The 22,008-nt window shown below is 51.1% G+C and overlaps 1 long non-coding RNA gene, 3 other non-coding genes and 2 pseudogenes across 4 annotated transcripts; all 6 read right to left on the bottom strand.

Annotated features, from left to right (window-relative positions):
* Positions 1–1,209: 1,209 nt before the first annotated feature.
* Positions 1,210–1,758, bottom strand: LOC135245117 (uncharacterized). The gene is made up of 2 exons (XR_010327152.1): positions 1,641–1,758; positions 1,210–1,368 (listed from the first exon to the last, which is right to left on the bottom strand). It is a non-coding gene; the product is annotated as an uncharacterized LOC135245117 (long non-coding RNA).
* Positions 1,759–3,459: 1,701 nt separating this feature from the next.
* On the bottom strand, positions 3,460–3,643 carry LOC135245394 (U2 spliceosomal RNA). Its single transcript, XR_010327220.1, has one exon. It is a non-coding gene; the product is annotated as a U2 spliceosomal RNA (small nuclear RNA).
* Positions 3,644–8,825: 5,182 nt separating this feature from the next.
* On the bottom strand, positions 8,826–8,942 carry LOC135245375 (U5 spliceosomal RNA). Its single transcript, XR_010327207.1, has one exon. It is a non-coding gene; the product is annotated as a U5 spliceosomal RNA (small nuclear RNA).
* A 366-nt stretch (positions 8,943–9,308) lies between these two features.
* On the bottom strand, positions 9,309–9,482 carry LOC135245396 (U2 spliceosomal RNA; annotated as a pseudogene).
* A 9,800-nt stretch (positions 9,483–19,282) lies between these two features.
* Positions 19,283–19,399, bottom strand: LOC135245412 (U5 spliceosomal RNA). Its single transcript, XR_010327229.1, has one exon. It is a non-coding gene; the product is annotated as a U5 spliceosomal RNA (small nuclear RNA).
* A 395-nt stretch (positions 19,400–19,794) lies between these two features.
* On the bottom strand, positions 19,795–19,971 carry LOC135245387 (U2 spliceosomal RNA; annotated as a pseudogene).
* Between the last annotated feature and the right edge of the window lie 2,037 nt (positions 19,972–22,008).

Genomic DNA, 22,008 nt, shown 5'->3' on the forward strand with positions numbered 1-22,008 from the left:
GTTGCTAAAAGGCTTTGTCTTCCCCCAAAGCAAAAATGAAGGTTCGCATGACAGGAAAGCTGTGCCTGTTCTTTCCAGCCAGGGGACAAGGTTCTTGTATTGTTGCCCAATCCTGGTTCTGTTCTGCATGCACGATTTTCTGGTCCTTACATCATTGACCGTAAACTGAGCGAGACGGATTACGTTGTCCGAACTCCCGATCGCAAACGCCAATCATGCGTCTGCCACCTTAATATGCTAAAGGCTTATCACGACCGAGGAAACTCTCAGGAAGAGTCCCAGAGAGTGACGGTAGGGCCCACTGTCTCCTCTGTAGCCACCGCCTCTGCGCTGCATTCTGGTGATGACATAGATGGGCTTGTTTTACGTAACACCCTTGATCAATGTGCTCGGTTAAGGAATTCTGAGATGTTGCAGAATCTATCATCTGTTTTAACTCATTTAGATGAAAAACAACGAACAGACATTGTGTAATTAATAAAAGGGTATCTTGTTTTATTTTGTGTTACTCCCGGAACGGAATGCCACATTCCTGGAGCAGGATGACGTCTGAGGGGACCTGAGACAGAATGGAGAAAACTGTGTGTCTTTTGGCAGGGTCTTTGATACTGCGAGTGTTGAGTGATGAGATTGTTATTTTGTGTGCCATGAATTTTATTGTTGTGTGTGATTTATGAACCGATATTGCTATTGGCGATTTGTTTGCAGATTTTATTGAGTTTATCATTAACAATGTCCTGGTTATTAAGGCGCCTACTCACCCCCGGACCATGTACACTCACAGGCCTCCCCTCCTGACTGCCTGGGAGGTTCCGTCCTGGAGAGGTGGGGGCAGGTGTTCTTGCCCCAGGCTATCCCCCAGTCCCTGGAGGGCCCTGAGAGGAGGATGATGCTCCAGATCCTTTAACAGGATCTGGACCGGAGGTTGGCTGGTCCCTAGTGATTCTTGGTAGAGTGTTGATGGTGGTTTGTAAAATTTCCGTGTGGTGTATGGGCGGTGGTGTGGGTGGTTTTGTAGGGTGGGGAGGGGGCTCAGGCCTGGCTGCAAGTTCTGTTCTATGTACCGGTTTTGAATGTAACTGTGTTAATGGTTTTGTGGTTTTTGTTATATGGCGGACTATTGCTGGGTTGGGAGCAATGTTCCCTCTAATATTTCATGTATCTGGGCATACACACAAGCTCCCTGAGCAAACTGAGGACTACTGTGAGCAACATTAGATATGCACGCTTTATTTTTAAATAAGTAATTTGGTCCACTTAAAAAAAGACAAAAATCTGAAAAATGGGATGTGTAGATGTTATACAGTATGTGAGAGTCCTGCTTTGGCCATGGGAAGAGTCCTGCTTTGCCTGGCTGAGGGTCCTGTTCTGGAAGATATGAGACATATACACCTTTCAGACATAACATTTTGCTTACATTAAAACATTCACATTTTGCACAATGACTTGTGCTGTAGCTTGTGATACAGTGCAAATTCCTGTAACACTTTGTCTGTAAAATATCTAATTACACAGTTTTTCTTGGCATTTCTACTACCCATAAATGATCTAATAGTAACAACATTTAATGATTAATATCCATAAAGACAAAATCTTAATAACCGTCACTAGAATATGCACAAATCTGACTTAAATTTTACCTTATTTTTCACGTCTGTCCTTCTCACTTCTCCAATGGTTGTACACTTTGTCCAGGTTGATGGCTTCGTCTGCTTCTTGCTTTGACTTTATGCGCATCAGCTGGTCCAAATGTGTCACATCAAGACGATTTCTGGATTTTGTTTTGATATGATTCATTAAACTAAATCCTCTTTCACAGTCGGCACTGGAAGCTTGAAATGTAGCACAAATATCCACAAGCTGTGAGATCTCCTTTGATGCATTCATTTTGATGGCAAGTAAAATATTGTCAATGAGAACTTTAACTTGTTCAGGGTCCGATTTTGTTTTGTGTGACAGCTCGTTCCTTTTCTCTCGCTCTTTTGCGCTCTCCCGCAATAATGTACCAATCCCCTGTCCCATCTTGAGTCTTCGTACAGTTTCGACAGCTTTTAAATGACTTTTATGCTGAACGTGACGCTTGAGATAGTCCAGCTTCCATTCAGTCCACATTTTTCCCTCTGAAAACTCACTTGCTACTTTGGCATCGCTGCATGTTTTGCAGAGTAGACCTTTCTCACTTGAAAAAGAAAAAATCTCACCCAATTTCACCGCTTTTTCTTCAATTTGCACATACTCCGACAGCCATTCCATCTTAAAAGAACTGCATTTCTTTTTTTACTGTGGCTTGCTGAGTGGATGTGTCGCTGCCTGTTCGTTTCGCCATGATGCGGGGTTTGTATTAGCATCTATTAACCTGCTAGCTAACCTGCACGGCGCATATAGGCAGGGCCCAGACGCAAGCACCGTCAATGCCATGATTGGCTTCGTACCGTAAGTGAACCGTATCGTATCATTGGCTGGACACCTGTCACTCACTGAGTGAGAAACAAAAAAACAATATTATTGGGCGAATTAATTAGATTAGATTAGGTCTAATATTAGATATGAATTAATACGTTATGTTGATGTTGTTTATGCGCTGGATAGATTTTCTTGTGCGCTGAGAATGTGCGGGCAGTGCGCGATTGCGCACGCGCGCAGCTTAGAGGGAACATTGGTTGGGAGGTTGACTAGGTTGTTGTTGTTGTGCTGTTGTTGGTGATCTGACGCGTTTGCCCTTCTTTTTTTAAATTTTTTTCCACGGTGTAATTGAGTCTGATTCTGAGGTTGAGGAGTCTGACTCCAACACCACAATGGGGGTGTCGGAGTCAGGCTCCTCCTTGACAGTGACGGTGACGGGATTGGTGGGACCTAAGTCAGCAGGGGACACTGTGGAGTTGGGGGTTTCGGCGGTGGGGATACAGAGGATAGGGTCTTGTGCTCAGGTCTGTGCATGTGGGGGTGGGCTTCCAGGCTGGGAGGAGGTAGGGGTGGGTGGTCTGGTGCGTGGCATGGGGGTGGGCGGGGGAGGCGGTAGAGGGCAGTAGACTCGTGAACAATGAAGAGAAACCCGAGCACACGTGGCCTCTCGCCGTCACCAGCCGCCGTAGGCCCTCCCGGCCCGGAGCCGCAGGCCCGGAGTTGTCCGCCGGCGCCCCCGTGCGTTATCCGCGGAAGAGGGAGAGGAGACGCAATAACCGCCCGACTGGCAGAGGGGGCAAGCGAGCCACGGACCGCTGCAAACCGGCTCGCTCGCTGACTTGCTTAACCAACTTCACTTACCCAGCTAGCTGATGAAGAATGATAGAAAGAAAGAAAGATAGAAAGAACGAAAGAAATACACACACACGATAAAACTGTTTCTTTTATTAAAAAAAAAAAAAAAAAAAACCCACAAGGACTCAGTTGCTTGTCTACTCCATGAAGAAGAAGAAAAAGCAGCAGCAGCAGCATTCGCCCTTCCTTAGCACCCAAAAATAGAGGCGCACCGTTCCCGGACGTACTGCAATACCGGGTCGATGCATGGAGCGGACGGAGCAAGCTCCTTCTCCGACTCCCAGTCTCAAAAATCCATTTAATATGTAGTCCCCAGATAGGGGACGTATCAGATATTAAACTGATAAGAACAGATTTTTTTTTTTTTTTTTTTTGGAAAATTTTTTATTGTATCATGACAAGTTTACATCCACTTTTACCTTTTCATACCTTTGTGTCTACCCCTCTGTGCCATACAAAAATAAAAACAGTTTTTGGCAAGACCCAATAAAACACACAATAAAACCAATAAATAACAATAAATAATCCCTTATTTTTCCCCACCCCAAGGACCAGCCTTTATTAAAACATAAAAACCCGCATAGGTACAAAAAAACAATCCCTCCCCTCTTTTCAATCCCACCAGCCTCCACCGAAATATTTGTGCAGAACGGGGGTGCGTCCTTACCAAGCCAACTCCACCCTTCCCGCTCCACCAACACAAAGATCCAGTCCATTTCTTCCATCAGTCCATGCCCCATATCCGCCATGCTGCAGTGCCCCACGCAGCGCAGGCCCGCTCTCTCCCCTACCGCCGGCAGTCCCGCCGCATGTAGACTCAAATAAAGCCCACCGTCATCTGCCATGTGGCCCTTGGCGACAACATGCGCCTCTCCAGGGTCGCCAGCGATCTGACGACCCACATCGCCTCCTGGGCACAGTTCAACGTCAGCCATGCCCGCCTCCATTTTGCGGCGCCCAGCCGCTGCCTCCCATTGCCACCATTCAGGACCCATTCACAGTCCACCCCTCCACCCAGCGCCTGCTGGATCTGAGGGCGGGCCACTGTCCAGAAATCCCTGGCAAACATGCAGTCCAGCAGCACGTGCCTCACTGATTCTTCTTGGGAGCAGCCATCCCTGGGGCACTGCGCTGTTGCAGCCAGACGCCGAGCGTGCATCACTGCCCTCACAGGCAGGCCTCCATGGGCCGACCACCACGCTAGATCTTTGTGCCGATTGAGCAGGTCGGTGTGGGTCACTGCCGCCCAAACGTCCGTGGCTTGGCCCAGTGCCATCCCGCGCACTGGACACACTGGGTCCCCATCCTGCACAAAGGACAAAATTTTGTGGTGGTCAGTTAAAACCTCACCCCCTGCCCCCTCCAAACCATGTTTTTTTAAAAAGGCTTGAATGGGCCTATAAAAATCCGGCATTTCAAAGGCCACGGGCACCGTTAAAGGCACTCTCCAGAGGCCCAACCGCCTCATGTACCCCCCCATAAAAAAACGTACTAAAAACGAGGCCTTGTTTTACCCCCTCACACACAACCCCACATGCAACGCAACAAACTGACACAAAAGGGCACGGTAAAAGTCCGGGACCCCCCTCCCCCCTTTCTTTGGCTCCCTGTGCACCCATTCCCTTTTCAGCCTCTCCCAACCACCCCCCCTAAAAGCTTGCTAAACAGCTTGCAATCGAAATTGAGCAACGTTATGGGTCGCTAATTCCCAATGCAAGCTGCGTCGCCCTTCTTAAAAATGAGTGTCACCACCCCTTTTCTAAAACTCTCGGGCAGCTGTTGCCGTCCCTCAAACTCCTTAAAAACAGTTTTTAAATCCGGCCCTACCATCCCCCAGAATTTAGCGTAAAATTCCAAGGGCAGCCCGTCCAGCCCCGGGGACTTCCCTTTCTTAAAAGTCTGTAGCGCCCCCGTCATGTCGGCGAGACTAAAATCAGTCTCCAGAGCTGATCCATCCCGGATCTTCCGGTCAACCAGACCCAACAGCTCCTCCATCACCTGTTCATCCACCACCTTCTCACTGAACAAGTCGGAATAAAATTCCTTTACAATTCTTAGGTGCCCCTCAGTCTCCCTTACGACACACCCATCCCTGTCCTGGAGGCCTTTGAATAGTGCCCTCTTCGCCATCACTTTAAAAAAAAAAATATCGCGAGCAGGTCTCCCCCTCCTCCACCTCGCGCTCCCTACACCTAAAAATTACCTCCCTGCTCCTGCCCAATGCTAGTGTGGCCATTTCCTCTCTTACTTTCTCCAGCTCCTCTCTAAAATCGAACCCCTGCTGGACTAAGAGGGTGTATCTGTTTAGACGCCTCTGCAGGCCCCCCAAAACCCTCTTCTCCCTTGCCCTTCCCTCCTTCCCTGCAGTGACGAAGAAAAGCTTAATTTTCTTTTTAATCTCCTCCCACCACTCCGCTCTGGAGCCAAAAAGGTCCTGCAGTGACTGCCACTGCCCATATTTCTCCCTGAAACTCCTCACTACCCTCTCCTCTTCCAACAGGGAGCAATTTAGTTTCCACACCCCCCTTCCCACCCCCAAACCCCCTTTAAAAACCAGGGAGCCTAAAAGCAAGGAGTGGTCCGTAAAAAACACAGGCGTCAGCGTCACCGCTTCTGCCTCACACTCCCGCACAAACATAAAATCAATTCGTGATGCCTTTAGGCCATCCGGGCTGTTCCAGGTAAACCCCGGAAGAGCCGGATGTACCGATTTAAAAACATCCCTCAGTTTAAAATCAATTACCATGTTCCTCACCTGCACAGATGTCTTATCTATCCGGAACACCTGTCCCGTTCTCTTCTGCCTTCTCTTTCAATAATACAATTAAAATCCCCCACAAACAAGACTGGTGCTCTCCCCAGCAGATATGGGGCCACATCATGGAAAAGATCCCATCTGTCCTGCTTACACGCTGGAGCATAAACGTTTACCGCACGAAACGTTATGCCGCAAAAACTAAAAGTGACAGACAGTGCTCTCCCTGGCCTCACCACTGTGCACTCCTTCACCACCACCCTGCTGTTGTGCACAAGTACCCCAACCCCGTCAGCCCTGTTTCCCTCAGACCCACTCCAAATGGAGGGGCCATGCGGCCACCTCTCCTCCCACTCCCTGTAGGAGGAGCGGAAGGGTAGGTCACACTCCTGCAGGAACAGCACGTCTGCATCCACTGAGGCCAAATATGACAGCGCTGCCTGCGCCCTCACCGGCGTCTTGATGCTGCGCACATTCAAGGTCGCTATTTTTATTGATACTTTAGTAGCCATACTTAGAAGAAAGAAAAAACCCAAAGGGGACCATCAAAAACAAAAACCCACACTATGCATACACTGCTTTTCCAAGCGCGTTATTCCACTCGTTTGGGCGGTTTACCCACCCCGTCCTCCTCAATCCGGAGAATGTCCGGTTCATACATGTCCTCCGCATATGGCCACTCATTTGGCGACATCTCCGGGTACAGCGGGGAGGACCCCCCAGACCCACTGTCTGAGAGGTTTCCTAAAAGCCCCCATCCCGCCCCTGCTCTGCCCTTCTTACTCTCTCCCTCCTCCTCAGGCTCCAAAACCTCTGCCAACCTTTTTAATGAGGTCACGTCCTGCTCCATCTCCTCCACTCCCACATCCATTCCGGAGCCCACAGTGACCATAGAGGAGGACTCAGAGTCGGACTCTCCCCCTTGGTCTCTGCCACTGTCACTACACTACCCCTCCAGTAGGGGGCACCAAGTCACCACCTCCCTCCTTTTCTGCCTGACCCTGGGCCTGCCTCTGGCTCTCCCCTCCCACCCTAGCTCCCTCACTCTCCCCCCCACCCCCAGCCACCGTCCGGCCTACCCCACTGCCCTCACCCTCAGCAGTCATACCTACCTCTTCACTCCCTTCCCCTGCCTTCCCTCCCTGTGAAGCTCCAACCCCCTCTTCCCCCTGCTTCTCCTCATTTTCCTTCACTCCCTGCTCCGATCCAGCTCCCTGATCTGCTCCGGGATCCTGCTCTCTCCCAGCGCCCTTCTCCCTCTCAGTTTCCTGATCCGCTCCGGGATCCCGCTCTCTCCCCGCTCCCTGCTCCCTCTCAGTTTCCTGATCCGCTCCAGGATCCCGCTCTCTCCCCGCTCCCTCCTGAGGTCCCTGCTCCTCCCCCCTTTTCTCTGCTCCCTCCTGATCTCCCTGCACCTCGCCCTCCACCTGGCCACTGGGCCCAGCAGATGGTCTCCCTCTCTTTGCCCGATTCGCAAAGGAATCCGGGCAGTCACGGAACAAATGCGCGTTTGACCAGCACAAATTGCATTTTCTTCCATTAGGGCAACCCGCCGCCCAGTGCCCCACCTCCCTGCATTTCGCACACACAATCACCTTGCATGCCTCAGCCAGGTGTCCATAGGTCCCACACCGCCTACACAACTTAGGCTGGCCTTGATAGTAAATGAGGCCCCGGTTTTCCCCCAAATCAATGATTGAGGGCAAGTGGCGCAGACCTGCGTAGCCCTTCGGGTCATTGAGCAACTTCACAGGTACTCTCCACGCACACGTCCATATCCCATCTACATCTAACACTTTCTGCGGTGGCCCCCGCACCAGACAAAATCGACTTAACCATATCACAATGTCGGCCTCCTCCACCGTTTCGTTGTACAGTCTAACAATGATCGTCTTAACGGTATCATCGGTCAGCTTTTCAATGTTAAACATAGACAACTTTTCGCTTACCTTCTCCACCTTGTTCCACAAAGAAGCCAACAAAGGAGCCGCCCGAAAACTCACGTCAAATCCCTTCAGCTGGGGCAGATTGACAATGCAATTGATTTCAGCTGGGGTAAAACCAAGGAGATCCCTCAGAATCTTCCTGGAGAAGTCCAGACGAGACAGCTCCAACAGTCTCCCATCCTTCTCCCGGAACAGGAACCTTGCACAGCAATGCCTCCTGGAGCCCACCCTGGCCGCCGACATCCTGAGGATTTCTATAACTTCGAAAATCCAAACGAAAAAGCAGGTTAATTAATACAAACAGAAATTAATTATATTGGGTGCCCCGAAGGGCCTTACTCCCGTTACCCAACGTTCACCACCCCCTCCTCTGGAAACTCAAAAACACCTGCAGAGACAAAATAGAAACAATAATTCAATTTGCACAATAAGACGAGGTTATAAATCAGTAACAAATACCAATATGGACCGCCTATCTTAGCCAAAAGGCCGAGAAGCGATGGCCTGAAAATTGGCCACAGCTGGCCGCCGCCGCCCAGGGGGGCAGGAATCCGATCGCGGGGTCCGGCCGGACCCGGTCCCTGCTTGCCATTGGTCCGGGGCCCCCTCAACGCTTCCCCCGGGACCTCTGCCCATCATCTCGGCTCCACCCACAAAGCCCCACGTCCCCTGCCACGGTAGCTACCTGCATGCTGAAGGCTCTTATCGCTGTTTAATTGCACGAGCACTCGCAGAACAGCTATGTAATTACCTAGCTAAGCAAGCAAGGAGGCAGTCCATACTCTATAACACATGTACCTGACAAGTCACAAACCAGGGACACATGGCAACAAGTCATCAACAAGCTCTCTTAAGAACAGAAAAGTCGCCCCATCCGGCGGACGGAGCATCCAAAAATAGCACAAACTCAGGAGTGTTCCTCTCCACGGAAATCTTTAGTAAAAGGCGAAAGATTTGTGCGTGATGAAGAGAAACCCGAGCACATGTGGCCTCTCGCCGTCACCAGCCGCCACAGGCCCGGAGTTGTCCGCCGGCGCCCCCGCGCGTTATCCGCGGAAGAGGAGACGCAATAACCGCCCAACTGGCAGAGGGCGCAAGCCAGCCACGGACCGCTGCAAACCGGCTCGCTAGCTGACTTACTTAACCAACTTCACTTACCCAGCTAGCTGATGGAGAATGATAGAAAGAAAGATAGAACGAACGAAAGAAAGACACACGATAAAACTATTTCTTTTACTTAAAAAAAAAAAAAAAAAAAACCCACAAGGACTCAGTTGCTTGTCTACTCCATGAAGAAGAAGAAAAAAAAGCAGCAGCAGCAGCATTCACCCTTCCTTTGCACCCAAAAATAGAGGCGCACCGTTCCCGGACGTACTGCAATACCGGGTCGATGCGTGGAGCGGACGGAGCAAGCTCCTTCTCCGACTCCCAGTCTCAAAAATCTGTTTAATATGTAGTCCCCAGATAGGGGACGTATCAGATATTAAACTGCTAAGAACAGATTTTTTTTTTTTGAAAAATATTTATTCACTCACGACAACTTTGCATTACATATCAAATCCCCGACACACCGCTCCCCTCTAAATGCCAATCCAAATCCACACCCACCACCTCCACAACCCCATCACCCCTCCCAACCCAACACCTCCCCATCACCCCTCCCAACCCAACACCTCCCCATCACCCCTTACCCACTTAAACCCCCTTTTCTTTACATTTCACACAGGTAAACAAAGCACTAAACTAGTACAGAAAAACCAAATTTCCAAATAAAACCTCTCTCCCTCCAACAACCCCACTTCTGCCGGTGTTATTATGACACATATCCTTATTAACACAAGCCCCCCTAGCCCTGTAACAGAACTTTCCACCTTTCCCTTGCGGCGTTAAACCCCCACCGCCGCACCTCCCACTGAAAGTGCCGCTCCACCTCCACCCTCACCATCTCCACCACCCCTCTTACCGTCCAGCCTTGCTTTAGTACCCCTCTCTCTCCTCGAGCCACCCATAATTTGTACTTAACAAGGCTGAGCAGCAACAATGTTAAAGATTTTTCCCTTCCTTTCTTCCTCCTCACACCTTCTCCAAAAAGCACCCCCTCTCGGTTCACACCCTCCAACACCCTATATCTTCCCTTCATCAAACCCCACACCTTCTGTGCAAATCCACATCCCCAAAACACGTTGCACGGTTTCCTCCTCCCCACAACCCACCCGTGGACAAAATCTGTTCTTTGTTAATTTGTGGCGGTACAGGACGTCCCGTACGGGCAGGCGCCCATACGCCACCATCCAGTTGAGGTCTCTCAAATTGTTGTCCAACCCCTTTAGCTGGACTGCCGTCCACACTTCCCGCCTCAACCCTACGCCTAAGCCCCTCACTCTGCCGAAGCTTGCCCCTTAATGCCCTATAGAGCTTTCTGTGGTCTAAAGCCAGCTCCCGATCCCCACACTCTGCATGTCTCTTAGCCCACCTCACCACCCACAAATACTGTGCCGAAGCCACCTCTGCCCTTGGGACCCTGTTGTCCCATTCCACCAAAAACCGAAAAAAACCCTGATGCCCAAAATCGCACAAAAAACGGAAACTTATGAATTCTAGGCCCACTCAAGGCCACACAAATATTACAGAAAAACATTGTATCACATTTCAATGGAAAACACAAGACGTCCCTACCCCCCTCCTCCACCGCCTGATACATAACCACTCTCTGTATGTATTCATACCCACCCCACACAAACTTAAATACTGCCCTGGTCAAAGCCCTTCGCAACCGAGCTGGCATAATGTACACCCTAGCCAAGTAAACCAGGGACGGCATGATGTCCGCCTTCAAGGCTAACACCTTCCCGATGATTGTTAGCCTTCTTGCCGCCCACAGACCCAACTTTTTCCCCACCCCTGCTAACCTCTTCTCCCAGTTTCTCCTTGCATCCTCCATCACTCTCCCCTCAAAATCCACTCCTAAAATCTTAAGCAGCCCCCCTGACAGACCTAGCCCACATAAGGCATCTGTCCTGACCCTCCAAGTCCCAAAATATTTCATTTGGGACTTAGCCCTATTCAGCTGTGCCCCTGACCCTCTTGCAAAACACTCCACTATTCCCAAAGCCAACTCCAAACCCCTCTGTGTTTCCAGAAACAGGGACATGTTGTCTGCATATTGGGACACTTTCACCACTGTCCCACCACCCCCCGGGATTGAAACTCCCCTAATATTTTCCTCCCGCCTGATTGCCTCTGCCAACGGCTCCACATACAGCACGTAGAGAAGGGGCGACAGAGGGCACCCCTGTCTGACCCCCCCTTTTTGCTTCAGAAACGCCCCCAGGTGACCGTTAATGCTGATCCTGCTTCCCACACCTCTACATTATCGACAACCATTTGAGAAACCCTCCACCAAAACCACACCATGCCAAGGTGCTAAACAAAACCCCATGATTTACCCTATCAAATGCCTTTTCCATATCAAGGCTTGCCACTATCAGTGGCAAGCCTCGATCCTCCACCCATTCTAATGTGTCTCGCACCTGCTGTAAATTAAATCCTGTGGACCTCCCCTCCACCCCGCACGTCTGGTCCTCATTAATTAAAAATGGCATAGCTAGCCGCAGCCGCGCTGTCAACGCCCTAGCGATTATTTTGTAATCCGCACACAGGAGGGTGATGGGTCGCCAATTGCGGAGGTCCAAAGGATCTCCCTTTTTGTACAACAGGGTCACCACCCCCTCCCTCATTGATGGTGTCAGCTCCCCCTGCGCGAAAACCTCCCTTACCGCTTCCACAAAGTCCTCCCCCAGAATGTCCCAGAATTCTAGATAAAATTCTTTGGGCAGACCATCCAACCCAGGCACCTTGCCCCCCTTCATCCTCACTAGAGCACTGCGAAGCTCCTTCAAACTAATTGGGAGCTCTAGGGCTGCTCGCACCCCCTCTGGCACTCCCGCTGCCACCAAACCCGCAAACCATTTGCTAGCTGCCCCCTCAACCTCCCTCTGACCAAACAGCTCTGCATAAAATTCAGAGACTATACTCACACACAGGGGTAGAGGAAATGGTATCTGCCTATCCGCTTCCCTCAAGCCCTCCACCACCCTTCTTTTCTGTGCCGCCCGCACTGACTGAAAGAAGTACGCAGAACACTTCTCATCCTTCTCTCTCTTTTCTGCCCTGCTCCTAAAAGAGAAAGAATGTGCACACTCCTCGAGAAGGCCCCGCATTTCCTCCTTTACTATGACCCACTGTTGTTCGTTAAAGGCCCCGCCCTTATTCCACTCCACATACAGGCGCTCTAGCTGTTTCTGGAGCTTCCTGAACCTGCGCAACTCCCTCCTCTTTTTCCCCCTACAGTACCCCTGCGCCAGCACCTTCGCCCGCACCTTCAGCCCCTCCCACCACTCTATCACTGTGGGGGAAAAGGGCTTTAGGCAGGCCCACCCTCTGTACAGGGCACGGAACCGCTCCTGGAAGGCCTTTTCCTGCAGCACCTGCACGTTCATCCTCCAGAAACCCCACCCCACCTTTGGCACGTCCAAACTTAAATCCACCGCCACTCCGCCAAGTTCTCCGGCCCCAGAGGGTTTTCCTCCTCCATAGCTAAAGCCCAATCCACCACGAGGCCCCTTTTGGTTGGTGCGCACCCCAACTGGGTCTCCATGACCTCTGCTGGACTTGCAGCCCCCGCCCTCCTTCTCCCAGCAGGAGCCTCCTCGCCCCGCTCCACCTCGAGATTTTCGCATGCCATCAGCTTCTCACCCACGTCTAAATTCTTGCCCGCCATCCCCGCTGCAGCATCCCCCTCCACCGCCGCCCACTGCTCCTGTGCCTGCTCTGCCGCCACCGCAGGACCAGCCGACCTCTCCCTTGTGACAGGGACTGCAGTTTCTGCCCGATTGACCTGCTTCCCTTCCCTCGCCGCTGTGGAAGGAAGCGCCTCCACCACAGCCTCCGCTGTGCTCTCTGCTTCCGACACTCCAGGCTGCTCCTCTCCCTCGGGAGCCGCAGGTTCCCTGGCCACCGCTGGACCCCAAACTGGATCAGGGGCCGGATTTGCCCCGCAAGCTTCCGGCTCCTTCTGTCTTGCTACTCCCACGCCGCTAGGGGGCTGTCTTCCTCCCTGGACAACCTCGGCGAACGACCGACGCCGATCCGGGCAACTCCGGTACAGGTGTTGCCTGCTACCGCACAAATGGCAGGCCTTGTCCTTTGTGCAGTCCTTGGCCACATGACCTCCCTCTCCACAAAGACTACAAACAATATCTGCACTGCAGTCCTTCGCCATATGGTCATAGTGCAAGCACTTGTGGCAATACGTGGGCAAGCCTGCATATGTTAAATACCCTTTGTCCGGGCCGATGGAAAACACTGCCGGCAAATGCCTCACGCCACCGATTCCCCCTGGATCTTGGTGCAACCTAACCAGAAACTGCCTCTTCCCATTCCAAATTCCAAATGCATTGTTCAGCCTCACTTCAGGCTTCAACACCGTGCAGCGCCGGCTCAAAAACAGTTCAACGTCCTGGGCGGGCACAAAAGGGTTATAAATCAAAACAGTCACCGTTTTAACGTCAAACGAAAAAAGTGGCACAAAAGAAATCCCAGAAAGCACCTTATGAGGCCCCAACGACTTGTATAATTGGAAAATTTCCAAACACAAACTCTCGCTGTCTAAAGTTACATCGAAAAACCTCCGTGCTTGAAAATCTTGGATACAAAAAATTTTAGACACACCAACTGAAAAAATGCCTTAAAATCTCAACCACCACATACCGCAAATCGACTTCCTCCAAGCGTGGCGGCGCGACCACAATCCGCAAAGTCTCACTCCAGCTGCCGATGACTCCAACGCTGGACCCTCCATGGTCACCAAAGATGTTCTCCCAAACGATCGCTGTCTCAGATATTAAACTGATAAGAACAGATTATCTTTTATTTTTTATATTTTATTAGAAAAACAACAAACCTATTACAAAATTACATACATCACAGAGTTACATACTTTACATAAAGGACAGTATTACACTTACATCAATACAATTACATTTACATTCCAACACACAAAAACATACATATATATATTTATAATATTAACGTTTACTGCCATCTAGTGGACAAAAAAAAAACCCTTACATCAAAATTATTCCAATAACCCCTTCCATCTTTCTTTTGCCTTATGATACCCCCACCTTATTACATCCCACTGTAACCTCCTCTGCAATTCCCCCCTTATTCTCCCGACCACTCGTCCCACCCCCCACACAACATTCCTCTTAACTAAAACCCCCCTGGCCTCCCACAGGCAAAACTTGGTCAAACAAATAGTAAACCACCACCAAAATCGATTCCGTTCCCTCAGATTGGAATACCCCTTCCCCCGCATTATCCCCTCATAACACAGTCCCTTCAACAAAGTATAAAACAACCCCACCTCCCCCCACACCCTCTGAGCAAAAACACAGTCCCAAAACACATGCCTCACGGTCTCCTCACCCATACACCACTGCCGCGGACAAAACTTATTCCTGGTGAGGGAGTGCCTGTACAGCACATCCCTCACCGGCAAACGCCCGTGTACCCCCAACCAATTCAGGTCTTTAATCTTATTATCTAGGCCCTTCATCTGGGTCAATCTCCATTCCCTCTGCTCAACCCCCCACACCCGCACTGTGCAAATCTTATCTAACAGGGCAGCATATAATGCCCTGTGATCTAAAACCAAATCCCTGTCCCTGCACTCCGGGTACCTTCCAGCCCACTTCACCATATCCTGGTACTGCGGGGGCAAACGCTCTGCTTTAGGAAAACGGTTGTCCCATCCCACCAGAAACCTCAAAAAACCCGATAACCACAGTCTAATGAAAAAATATGATGGATGCCTCTGTGGTTTTGTGACGACCTCACACATCCCCACATAACCCAACACATCTAACTTTAGTGAAATATGAGGCACCCCCCTTCCCCCCCTTTCTATGCCCTGGTACATCAAATCCCTAGCTATATACTCATACCCCCCCCACAAGAACTTAAACACCATCCCCTGCACTGTCCTCCTCCACTTCGGGGGCAGAGGAAAAACCCGCGCCAAAAACAAAAAAGACGGCAAAACCTCCGCTTTTACAACTAAAATTTTCCCTTCCAAACTTAACTGCCTCATCTGCCACAACCCCAATTTGCCCTTTGTTTTACGAATTCTTCCCGCCCAATTTTCCTCAACCTCCTCCTTCGTCCCAAAATCAACCCCCAATACTCTAAAAGGCCCCGGACACCCCGCTAAACCACATAAACCTCCCGTTCTCCCCTCCCCCTCCCCAAAAAACTTCACTGTAGATTTGCTTAGGTTTAGTTTTGAACCCGAGGCCTTCGAAAATAAACCGATAACTCCTAAGGCCCTTTTTAGGCTGACCTCATCTTCCAGGAGGAGGGTGGTGTCATCTGCGTACTGCGATAGTTTTACCACCCTCCCCCCAGCCCCCGGCAACCTAAGTCCCCTAATGCCAGCCTCCCTCCTTATGGCAGCCGCAAAGGGCTCCATATAGGCCACGTACAACAGGGGGGACATCGGACACCCCTGTCGCACCCCACCTTCCTGCAAAATGAAAGCACTTAAATGGCCATTCAAATTAACCCTGCTACCCACCCCTCTGTACAAAATGCCCACCCACCTTAAAAAATTAGGCCCAAAACCAAACTTCCCCAAAACTCGAAACAAAAACTCATGTGAAACCCGGTCAAAAGCCTTCTCTTGGTCGAGACCCACCAGCATGAGCGGTAACTTCCTGTCACGCGCCCAGCTGATGGCGTCCCGAACCAAGTGAAGGTTCCAAAACATCTGCCTACCCTCCACCCCACATGTTTGTTCTTCCCCAATAATGTAAGGCAAAGCCTTCTTTAGTCTCCCCGTCAGAACCTTGGCCAACACCTTATAATCTACACACAAAAGTGTGACCGGCCGCCAATTCTTCAACTCCTCCATATCCCCTTTCTTGAATAATAAAGAAATAATTCCCTCCCTCATTGAATTGGTCAAACACCCCTCCCTGAAAATTTCCCTACCCACCTCCAATAAATCAGGCCCTATTTTTTCCCAAAAAGTCTTGTACAATTCCACTGGTAGGCCGTCCCCCCCCGGGACCTTATTAGACTGAAGGCCCCGGAGAGCTTCACTCAGCTCTACCAGTGTAATGTCCCCCTCCAGATCTTCTCGGACCTCATTAGGGACCACCTTCTCCAGGCATCCCAAAAAATTTTCCCCCTCCCCAAAATCAACTTCCCTCTTCCCAAATAAATCTTTATAAAACCTTGTAGCCACCTCCACCATTCCCCCTGTCTCAGTCCTCACAACCCCATCAGCCCCTCGAAGGCCCTGAATACCCTTCCTCATTCTTGTCTGTTTAACTAAATTAAAAAAATACGCCGAACAAGTTTCATTTTTTTCAAAAAATTCCCTTTTAGATGAAAAACAAACCTTCCTCGCCCTTTCCTCAAAAACCCTTCTTAATTTATTCTTCAAATCCGTATACCCCTCCCATGACTCATTCCCTTTTAAATTCCCTGCAACAAAATAATTCTCCAGTTCCCTTTGCAACCTAACAAAAACCCTTTTTTTCCTCCTGGACCTTTGTTTGCAATAATTTATTACAAACCACTTAATTCTTACCTTTGTCCAGTCCCACCACTCCCTTACAGAACTAAACAACATTTTCATTTCCCCCCACCCCTCATAAGCAGAACTAAATTTCTCCAAAAACTCCCTCTCCTTTAAAACAGAAATATTCATTTTCCAAAAACCCCTCCCAAAACTAGTCCCCTGGACAGACAGCTTTGTTGTGAGCCTGTGATGGTCCGAAAACCATACCGGATTGATCTCAGAGGAGACAACATTTGTGCCCCTTGTAACAAACAAAAAATCTATTCTACTTTCAACCCCCCTAGAATTACCCCATGTAGTCCCTCCCACTCCCGAATTCACTTTTTTAAAAGTGTCGACCAAAGAAAAATCCCTAATCACCTTGTTTAAGTGCCCCAAACTAAAATCACCTGTGCTTTCTAACGACACATTAAAATCCCCGCCCACAATTAACATTCTGTGTGTAATTAAACAATTAGCAATTTCACCAAACACATCCCTCCTACCAGCAGAATCAGTGGGAGCATAGACATTTAAAACCCTTAAACTTAAACCCCTCCAATTTACATCCACCCCCAACACCCTGCCCTGCACAACAGAAAACGATTCATTGATTTCAAAATCCCACCCTTTGAACAGAACCCCAACACCTGAGGAATGCACTCCGCCCACCCCCCACCTTGATTGCCCTCCTTTCCATTCCTCAGAAAATAATTTAACATCGTCCCCATCTTTTAAATGAACCTCTTGTAACAAACAAATATCAAATGACACCAAAGACAAATAATCAAACACCGCGCCCCTCTTAAATTTATCCCGCAACCCCCTAACATTTACAGTGACAATAATTAAATCCATTAACACGTAAAAAGAAAGGAAAAAACACAACTCACATCAATGTGCCCCCTCCACAGTCCCCAGAGTCCAAGGCCAGGAATGGGGAGTCGTTGGGTGACCCTGGCGGACTGTAGGAGTGCTCCTCACTCATAGGGGACTCCGCTCCCCCTGCCCCCACTCCCTCAGACCGGCCGCTGAGAACCTTTCTCATACCTCCCGTAACCCCTGAGGGCCCAGGCTCCACCTCGCTTCCCTCCAGCATGGCAAAACTGTTATCCAGCTTCACCGTACCGGAAGGAGGAAGACCCGAGTACGGCAGCTCCGCAGGCGAAAGCACCGCTGCGTCCTCCGCCTTCCTCATCGCTCTCTTCTTCTTCTTTCTCCCCGCCCTGGACACCCAGCCGTCAGCGTCGGAGGAGTTGTCTCCAGACTCCGACCTCGCTGTTCCTCTCTGCCTCCTCAGGCTTGCCTCGTCCACCTCCATCCTGGACTCCTCCCCCAACACCCGCGCCTCCATCTCTTCCGCCTGCGCCTCCTTCTCCTCCACCTGCTCCTCCTTCTCCTCCACCTGCTCCTCCTCCACCGCAGTAGCCGCAGCTTCTGCCTCCTCCCTCGCCGCTCTCAACTCCCCCAGCACCTCCTCCAGGGGCCGCAGGTCTTGAAGGCCTCCGCCAGGAGCGCCCTCCCGCCCAGCCGCCGCGTCCGCGTAGGACCTCCCCTTCCCCTTCCCAGGGCAGTCACGGAATTCGTGGTCTTCCTGTCCGCAGCTGTGGCACATCCTCGGCTTGGGGCACGCCGCCGCCATGTGCCCCCTCTCCCCACAGTTCCTGCAGACCGCCTGACCACATGTACCTGCCATGTGCCCGAAACTCCGGCACTGCCTGCAGAAGCTAGGCTGCCCGGAGTAAAACAGGTAGCCCCTCTCCGCCCCGATGGAAAAGTAAGCTGGGGGGTGCACCAGCCCGTCAAACCCCTGCGGGTCTTCGTTCAGGAGAACCCTGAACTGTCTTTTCCCCGTCCAGATCCCGTCGTTGTCCCGTAGGTAACGAACCCCCGGCAGTACCTTCCCATATCTGGCCAAGAAAAAACCCACCATCTCATCACTCACATACGGGTTGTAGAGGTGAGTGGTAACCACCTTGTGGTTCTTCTTCTCCAGAGACTCTACCAGGAAAGAGGACAAGGGCTCCTCCTCTGCCATCTCCTTGCACCTCTTCATAGCCACACCAAACCCCACTCCAGAAACGAAGGTGACATCAAACGCCTTTTCAGCCGAATTCTGCTGCAGACAGTACACTTCAACAGGATCCACCTTCACCACAGCACCCAGGACCTTCTTCACGAAATCTCCCCTGGTCATCATATCTTCCTCTTTCTTCAATGCGAACCGCAGCGTGTGCCTCAGACCAGGGCCAGCAGGCTGGTTGAATCCCCTCGAAGTCATGATTGGAGCTTCTTACTACACTTGATCTTAGCCAAAAGGCCGAGAAGCGATGGCCTGAAAATTGGCCACAGCTGGCCGCCGCCGCCCAGGGGGCCGGGAATCCGATCGCGGGGTCCGGCCGGACCCGGTCCCCGCTCGCCATTGGTCCGGGGCCCCCTCGACGCTTCCCCCGGGACCTCTGGCCGTCACCTCAGCTCCACCCACAAAGCCCCACGTCCTCTGCCACGGTAGCTACCTACGTGCTGAAGGCTCTTATCGCCGTTTAATTGCACGAGCACTCGCAGAACAGCTATGTAATTGCCTAGCTAAGCAAGCAAGGAGACAGTCCACACTCTATAACACATGTACCCGACAAGTCACAAACCAGGGACACATGGCAACAAGTCATCAACAAGCTCTCTTAAGAACAGAAAAGTCGCCCCGTCCGGCGGACGGAGCATCCAAAAATAGCACAAACTCAGGAGTGTTCCTCTCCACGGAAATCTTTAGTAAAAGGCGAAAGATTTGTGCGTGATGAAGAGAAACCCGAGCACACGTGGCCTCTCGCCGTCACCAGCCGCCGTAGGCCCTCCCGGCCCGGAGCCGCAGGCCCGGAGTTGTCCCCCGCGCGTTATCCGCGGAAGAGGGAGAGGAGACGCTATAACCGCCGACTGGCAGAGGGCGCAAGCGAGCCACGGACCGCTGCAAACCGGCTCGCTAGCTGACTTACTTAACCAACTTCACTCACCCAGCTAGCTGACGGAGAATGACGATAGTATAGAAGATAGATAGATAGAAAGAAAGAACGACACCACACGATAAAACTATTCTTTTATTTCATTTAAAAAAAAAAAAAAAAACCCCACAAGGACTCAGTTGCTTGTCCACCAGAAGAGAGCAGAAGCAGAAGCAAAAGAAGCAGAGCAAGCATTTCCTTTGCACCCAAAAATGGAGGCGCACCGTTCCCGGACGTACTGCAATACCGGGTCGATGCGTGGAGCGGATGGAGCAAGCTCCTTCTCCGACTCCCAGTCTCAAAAATCCGTTTAATATGTAGTCCCCAGATAGGGGACGTATCAGATATTAAACTGATAAGAACAGATTTTATTCTTTTTTTAAAAACTCAGCTCGTATCTCCATCCACTAAGCTCACAACTGCAAGCCTACATGATCATCAAGCTAAGTGACCAAAACAGATTTGAGCACAGAGCAACTTCACGCTGAATGGAGCTAATCAACATCATCGTCTACACAAAACACAAAAGAACACAAACCATTTCATCCCAAGTCTTTTCCCATTTTACCATTTTTTTTAATACATTTGTACTTTATTCTTTACCACTTTTCCTTTTCATGTATTACCCGTTTTCCTTCCCTTTTACATTTCTTTTTCCCCATACAGAGAGATTCCAGTGGTCTACACAAAAACCCACTCTAACCCTCCCCATTTCTCCTGCACCCACTCCCAGCCCCTCACTACCCCATCTGCCCTTATTCTTTCTGCTACCCTCCCCTGGAACTTATAAAACAGCTGGAGAGGCATCATCACCCTCACCAGCCTCCTCTCTACCTCCCTCCTGTCCTCCCACAACACCAACTTCCCGTACCCCAACACGTCCCACACCAACTGTGCCTTGACTGAGCCCAAACCCTCCATATTTCTCCTGTAGAGGAGCTCCTCTCCCCCCTACCTTCCAGCCCAACCTAGCCCACTGCAATTGCCTCTGCACCAGGCCCCAAAAAGCCCTGGCAAAGGCACAAGCCCAAAAGGCGTGCATCACTGTCTCGGTACCCCCCGCACCCCCTGGGGCAGAGTGAGCTTTGGGAACACCCGTGCCTGTAGAGCACCTCTCTCACTGGCAGTCTCCCTAACGCACACCGCCAATGGATGTCTTCTACCACACCGGAGCCCTTCCCCTGCTCACCATGCCCCAGTCTATCCCCAGAGGTACCATGCTTGGGGCCACAGCCTGACGCGCCACCACTGCTTTGTACCACTCCCTGTGGTTCAGCACCACCTCCTTCACCACCAAAGCCGGATCTCTCCTCAGTGCTAGCAACACCGCCTTATAAGCTGGGGTCATCTGCTCCGCCCTGGGCACCACATGCGATAAAGGTGTTAGCCGCCGCAGCGCAAACGATAAGTACAGCCGCACAAAGTAAAAGCACTTGTGTGGCACCTTCTCGAGAAGGCACTTGCATGCCAAGCTGCTGTACATAATCTCCAGCTTCAACGGCAGTCTAATGACATCACGCCCCCCTTTTGCCACCGGCATGCACATAAGCTCCCGGCTCGCGTACTCGTATTTCCCTCCCCACAGGAACTGAAACACAGCCCTGGTGAGAGCCAGCCTTACCCGAGCCGGAGCCGGGAATACATACTCCAAGTGCAACACTAAAGGCAACAAAGCTGCCTTAACTGCCATCACCCTAGCCGATAGCGACAAGTGGCGCTGCGCCCACCTCCCCAGGCACATGCACACCATGGCCAACTTTGCCTCCCAATTCCTCTCCGCACTGTGTTCTGCAAAGAATTTCACACCCTGTATTTTCAAACCCTCCTCACATTGTGCAAAACCACCGCCATCACCTGTGCCCTCTCTCCATTTACCGCCATAAAAAACAAATGACTTGTTCCAATTCACCTTTGACCCAGTGCCCGATGTGTACACTTCAATCAGGGCCCGTACACGCCTCAAAGAGGCCTGTGAAGATGCAAAGATGGTTGTGTCATCTGCATACTACAGTATCTTAAGCCTCTCCCCCGCAGCCCTGGGAATCAGCACCCCATCCACCCCTGCGTCCTGCCTCACTAATTCCCCAAAAGGCTCTATAGCCAATACATAGAGCAGCGGTGACAAGGGGCACCCCTGCCGCACCCCCCCGGCCTGCATCACCGCCCTGCTGAGATGCCCATTGATCCGGATGCAACTGTACACGCCATTGTACAATGTGCGCAGCCACCCACAGAACACACTACCAAATCCCATCCTCTCTAACACCGGGAGGAGGAAGTGATGCTGGACCCGGTCAAAGGCCTTCTCCTGGTCAACACTGACCAAGGCTAAAGGCAGGTTTCTATCCTTGACCCAGTCCAGCATATCCCGCACCAGCACTAAATTCCAGATGAGGGATCGCTCAGGAACTCCACAGGTCTGGTCCC

This window comes from Anguilla rostrata, chromosome 18 (assembly GCF_018555375.3).
Source record: "Anguilla rostrata isolate EN2019 chromosome 18, ASM1855537v3, whole genome shotgun sequence".
In the NCBI taxonomy this organism is placed as follows: domain Eukaryota; kingdom Metazoa; phylum Chordata; class Actinopteri; order Anguilliformes; family Anguillidae; genus Anguilla; species Anguilla rostrata.